Raw genomic sequence first — 6,629 nt, 5'->3', positions numbered from 1 at the left:
GTCATGGCATCACCAATACCCCCTAATCAAAAATGGGCAGAGCAAAATGGAGGTGCTTGCCTGAGTGCCATGCTCTGTGGACCCCAGTATAGCTCAGGGAATAATACTTGAGGAAGGTTGAAAACATGAAATACTTGATCTCATACTATAAAATGATTCCCTTGTATATATATCTTCAGGCTGCATATTGCTGATTTATAATGACTTTCTCAAAGCTACTCTTTAGGGTTATTAAAAACAACATAGGGCCCTTTGAGGCATATGCCATCGCAGCTACCAGGGAGTTTTGTAGGCCTTGATCTGCTTCTGACTCACCACTGTTTGCTCTTGCTGAGGAACAAGTAAGAGAGCTACACCCTAGCCATGGCTTTGAAAGAAACTGGAAAGACACCCATGGAACCAGAGATGGCGATTCACCCAATTAGAATTACTCTAACCAACCTCAACATAAACAGAGAAAGTATGTGCTGACTTGATCAGAGGCACAAAGAAAAAGAATCTCAAAGTGAAAGGACCAGTTCAGATGCCTACCATGACTCTGAGAATCACTATAAGAAAATTTCCTTGACATGAATGTTTTAGACTTGGGATCATTTTCAGATGAGGATCCACAAGCAACTCATTGATTGACACAGTCCTTCTGAGATTCTTAAACAGATAACTTCCATCAGTACTGAGCCAGGAATTGAGGTTGAAGTCACGATTGCAGATGCTTAAATCAACCTTTTAAATAAACTGAATATCAGTTAAGAATAACTAACTAAATGTAGTGTCCCGCCCCGGCCCTGGCGGGTTCTTTTCCTGAGGGAGGGAGAGAAAACAGGGCAGGAGAGGGGAGCGCAGAGAGTGAAGACAGCACACGGTTTCCGATCAAGCCTCTAGCTTCTTTATTCTTCTTCCTCTCCTTTCCTCTCCCCCAAAAAACACTCTTATTTTATATATGGTTTTGGGGCGGGGAACTGCCCGGGTCGGTTGCCAGGTAACAGAGTCAAATGAATATCAAAAGAAGCGCCCAGACTTGCCTCTGCAATGCTGGGGAGGGGGAGCTAGCGCTGAATAATCCAAAATGTGGTTTTGATCTTTTGTGCACCTTGGCCATTCTACGGCTGGCCCAGCATGACAGTCTCCAAAAATCTGGGCCAGGAAATGCACACTCCTAGCCTCCAGATGTAAATCTTGTTTACTGGTTCACTCCCTGGAGAGCGATAATCCTTGCCCGAGGCAGCCAAGACTCGGCGCTCCTGACAACTAAATACATAAATAATTGATAGGTGACTAGGTCCTTGATTCCTGAAAACAAAAACCAACAAACGAACAAAAAACACCAAGGAAACCAATATGTTCTTAGGGAGAATTCTAGATTTCCCACTTAATTTGGTATGTAATCCTGGGCAAATTACTTAATTGCTCTGTGCTTCAGATGTCTCATCAATAATATGGAGTTTTAATAGTGTCTGCTTCATAGGGCTGTTGTGAAGAATAAGTGTGATGCTGCATTTAAAGTGCTTAGCACATCATGTGCCTCAGTAAATGTTAGCTTTCATTGATAAGGTAACTAATTGACCTAGCACATATCTTTCCACTTCTACCAAATAAAGAAAAACACCCTATCTCTGTGCATTTAGTAGGCATTATAGTTGATATTTATCTTCAAATTTATTATTTTAAAATAAAAACAACTGCTTTTTTAATATGGTAATTTATTAGTGGTAAGGATTTAACATTTTTTGGTCTAAACTATTGAAACTATTATAGGAACCTAGATCTTTATGGGGAAAATTTTCATTTTTTTAAAGGAGGATATCTTCTATTTCTGAATGGTTTATGGTATATATGTTAAAAATATTCTGGAATAAGCAAATTTTCAGGATGAAGCTAAAACTCAAAATCAGCAATAGATACTTCACATGAAATGAAAAAAGTCAGGAACAACCTGTCTCTCGGTCTTAGAGATCTCTAGTCAGTTAGGGGTGTGGAAATACATGCCCAGGTTGATGCCTGACCAAGGGTATCTGTATTGTTGCTTCCTTCTCCTCCCTCTAAAGTTGATGCAGGTTTTTAGTTGTTTTCCTGACTGGCTTGTGCTAGAAAGCAGCACATTTGTTTTCTGTTGGAAGCCCCCCTTTTTTGTGCTCCCTGACACGTGACCTTAAATGGATTATGTTGCCCCTTCACCCCTGCAGTCAGCTGGATGATGAAGTAAAGGGACTCAGGGAACTCAGAGTTAGAAATTCACATACAAACAGCAACACTTCTTTGAATTCCTCTATCAATTTGTTTTTCTTATGACACAGTACACTTTGCAGAGGAATTTTATTTTGCATGTATCATTTCCCTTACTAGTGAAGTGTAGGTATTAGAGGCATATAGTTCAACTCCCCCCGCCCCCATTCCCACAGAGTCTCTTCTTGTATGCACCCCTAACAACTGATTATCTAGCCCCTGTTCCAACACTTCAGCCATGAGCCATCTTACCTCACAACCTGTCTTGGGGGGAGACAAGTTTCTTCCCTTTTATTCAGCTTAAACTCCTTTATTGACACAAGTCATATAATATTTTAGTTCAAATATTTTATTTTTGAATATATTTTATTCTAGTTAATTTCATTTTTGCATGGCCATCTTCTTCACCATTCTTTTTTAATTTTATGTATTTATTTTGAGACATGGGGGCAGGGGCAGAGAGAGGGAGAGATCGAATCACAAGCAGGCTCTGAACTGTCAGTGTGGAGCCTGATGCAGGGCTTAACGCACTGAGCCACCCAGATGCCCCTCTTTACTGTTCTTTGTTAAAAATTTTTTTATGTTCATTTATTTTTGAGAGAAAGAGTGAGAGAGACACACACACACCATGAGTGGGGAAGGGGCTGAGAGAGAAGGAAACACAGAATCTTAGGCAGATTCCAGGCTCTGAGCTGTCAGCATAGAGCCCAATGCAGGGCTTGAAGTCACAAGTGATGAGATCATGTCCTGAGCTGAAGTCAGACATTTAACCGACTGAGCCACCCAAGTGCTTCAGCTTTACCGTTCTTTTAAAATCCTGATCATAACTACCAATATTTTCTTGAGTATTAGAGAAATATTTAAACATATTCAACTTGCTCATGAAGTTATTTTTTCACAATTATTTTACTATAATTTTGTAGTTAAAAAGCAAGTTAAACTCTATTCCCAATGTGGGTCTTGAGTCAAGATCCCAAGATCAAGAGTTGTATGCTCTACCCTCTGAGCCAGACAGGCACCCCTATTTTACTATAGTTTTGAATAAAGTTATGTTCAGGGTTTTTTCCTTAGCCTGTCTTACTTTTTTTGTGTGTGAAATTTTGAAATGTTATATAATCAGTCATTTAATTAATGTATTATTTATGATTTGGTTGCAAAGGTAATGAGCATACCTCTCATCACTGGAGGCTTGGGTAAACCACCTGAAGATATCTCACGACTAGTCCAGCAAATTTTTCATGCATATCTTTTGAGAGTATTTGATACTACACACAGGGGATCTTAATTGTGGGTCCGGGATCAAAGAGGTCTATGAATCCCCTAGAATTAAATGTAAAGTTTTGAACTTTACATTTGAACAGATCTTAGGGAGATTCAAGACACTTTCATCAGGCTTTTAGAGAGTTCTGCAAATTCCCTTCCCCTAAATGTTTAGAACTTTGTTGCTACAAGTTATGAGAGCATGTATGACTTTGCCAGGCTGCCAGAACAAATATCACAGTGTTTTCTTACAATTCTGGAGGCTATAAGCCTGAGATCAAGATATCAGCAGGGCTGGTCTCCTCTTGGCTTGTAGATGGCTATTTTCTTCCTGTGTCTTCAGATGTGCTTCCTTCTGGGCATGTCTGTGTCCCAATCTCCTTTTCTTTTTTTTCTTCTTATTTATTTATGTATGTATTGTGTATGTATGTATAATGTTTTTATTTTTGAGAGACAGAGAGAGACAGCACGAGCAAGGGAGGGTCAGAGAGAGAGGGAGACACAGAATCGGATGCAGGCTCCAGGCTCTGAGCTAGCTATCAGCACAGAGCCAGATGCGGGGCTCGAACCCACGAACCGTGAGATCATGACCTGAGCCAAAGCCGGACGCTCAACTGACTGAGCCACCCAGGTGCACCCCTCCCCCCCAATCTCCTTTTCTTATAAGAACACCAGTCACACTGGAGTAGGGTCCATGCTAATGACCATTTAGCTTAATTACCTCTTTAAAGACTTGATGTCTAAATACCTTCTAGGTATTAGGGGTTAGGACTTCAACATATAAATTTGGGGGAACTACAGTGCAGCCCACAACAGAGCACTTACATGAAAATTAAAAATAAAAAAGTGAAAACTGCATTCAGTTCACTCTAGAATATGTTTTCCCTAGTCAGAATCTGCTTGTACAATATTTATTAGCCTGCAACTCAAACATAATTTGTTTTCCAAACTGGCTGCTTCTGTGTGAGTTCTCTGGATCACGGGAGCCAGAATCAATCAGCCAGAAATATTTATTGAGCACCCACTGTGTGCAGAAAGCTGTACAAAGAGCTCTAAAGTCTGTGGTATTTGGTGCCTGTCAGCCAGGGTCGGGTTGTCTTGTGAAACAACTCTAGCATTTCCCTTGGGCTGTAGAAGGGAACAGGAGTATGGAGGTTTGCATGGAGTATTTTAAGCCCTGAATTTTAAAGATTTTTATCATGGAAAGGAAGTTTCCATTGATATCCTTCATCTATCTTTTCTATAACCTTATGGTAGAGCCATTGATGGTGTCTGTAAGCTGAAAGTGAATAGAGTTTGGAAGGTTTTCTTAAAATATGCACATTAAAATCCATTATGTTTACAAAGTGTGTGCACGGTTGTGGTAGAGAAAAAACACTATTATTTCTAAGCACATGTGGAGGGTTTATCTCAAGGAGAAAACTATCTTTGTTTGGGAACCTACATCAATAGATATATTTTATTTCCAGGATGAGCTTTCTGGGGTGCAGTGAAACAGAGAGAGACTGACTGCTAAACTTCTCTGGCTAAGAAATAAACAGAAATTTGGAGAATTCAGAGATGAGCAATCTCTGAAGGAGAGAGGAGGAGAGAGGAGGATGGAGATGCCACAGAATATGGGAGACTGGAGCCCCGGGAAGACACAGTCATTGAAAATGCTTCTGAGTTGGAAATGGTAGAAGGGAGGGAAGTTTCTTAATCTTAAATTGTTGACAGTGCTGTGCAGTCATGTGAGCCTCATTTGCTCTCTCCAAATTCCAGTAGAATCTCTTACAGGCACAGCTATGAGTCTCTGGTTACTGAGAGACAGGGGTGAGACCAGATGGAGTGGGAAAGGGGAGAGAAACATTAATAAGAAAATAAACACATGGACCTACCTAAGCTAAGGAACAGCATTACTAATAATGTTGGGTCTGCCTTTGCAACATTTTACTAAAGCAAGCAGCAGATTCTCCTAAATTGAGAAGCCTACTTTATTTCATTTTTATTACTCAAGCTGTAAGGTTTTGCTTGGTCTTTGGAGGCTTCCTCTCGGGCAGTTAGTAGCCAGGAGCCATCATATATGGGTGGTGACAGCTGCAGTGACAGAAGTAATGGGATTGTATTTCTTAGGCACGGGTGAGTGCAGATTCCTAATTTGTCTTATCTTGGTTCAGTAGTGCAATGTTAGGGGCTATTTATCTCATTGAGGTAGTGCATTTCGTCCTTATGAGTCTGATCATACATAACCAAAGTTACTGATGGGAACTTTGGGAAGGAGAAGACCTTATGCCTACTTCCGGCAATTGCCTAAACTCATCTCCTTTCTAAGGGTGCTTATATAGTCAGATTGGGGTCCTAAATCCCTAATATTTTATTCTCCATAAGCAGACTCATATTTCAAGCCTTGATTAGAGTCTTCAGCTTAGCATTATGAATATGAGACGACAAAGCACACTGTATGAGTCAGGAAAGAGACGCTACACTCAAACTGAGTTACTGAGCAGAGTTTAATAAAAGGACAGTTCATAAAGCTCTAGGCAGGGCTTAGTGAAGACTAGAAAGGCTAGATAGCGACACCTCAGGGCTGGTATCAGCTGGGAGACTTTGTCTTCCTAGGCTGAAAGGGGAAGGGACGAGAGAGGCTCCTGAACCTGGTGTGAGAGCTGTAATAGAGGGTCCTATGACAGGAGCTGGCTTTTGGGAGACAGACACAGATAATCTGGGTGGCCGCTGGCAGGGGGGAATCAGAGGAAGAAAGACTCTGACTTCATTCTTCTTCTGCCTTCTGCTGTCCTACTGGTGCTTTGGGTTGACTGAACCCTACTGGAAGCTTGCTGCAATCCACACAGGTCAGTAGGTCAAGCTACAGATACGGTTTTCCGTATTTTGAGGGGTTCAGATATTATCCAAGTGTAAGCTGTGTCGTATATGGGGAGGGTCCATGCTACTCACTTTAGCTCTGCTAAATGCCATTTCCTCCAAGAAGGCTTCCTCACAAACCTAGCCAGAAGGAGCCTTACTATCATTTGAATGTGTCTAGTACTATGTTTGTCCTGCTCCCTGAACACAGCAGATACTGCCTTGGACTTAATGTGGACGAAAACCTATTTGTATCCTGCTTACATTTGTTTCTTCCAAAATGCCTTGCACAGTGCCTTACACTC

The 6,629-nt window shown here is 41.1% G+C and overlaps 1 pseudogene; it reads left to right on the top strand.

Annotated features, from left to right (window-relative positions):
* Nucleotides 1–363: 363 nt before the first annotated feature.
* On the top strand, nt 364–717 carry LOC115276565 (annotated as a pseudogene).
* The last annotated feature ends 5,912 nt before the right edge of the window (nt 718–6,629 follow it).

This window comes from Suricata suricatta, chromosome 1, assembly GCF_006229205.1.
Source record: "Suricata suricatta isolate VVHF042 chromosome 1, meerkat_22Aug2017_6uvM2_HiC, whole genome shotgun sequence".
Taxonomy (NCBI): Eukaryota; Metazoa; Chordata; class Mammalia; order Carnivora; family Herpestidae; genus Suricata; species Suricata suricatta.
The sequence above is the reverse complement of the archived record's forward strand: the minus strand, read 5'-3'. Positions and strand labels throughout refer to the sequence as shown.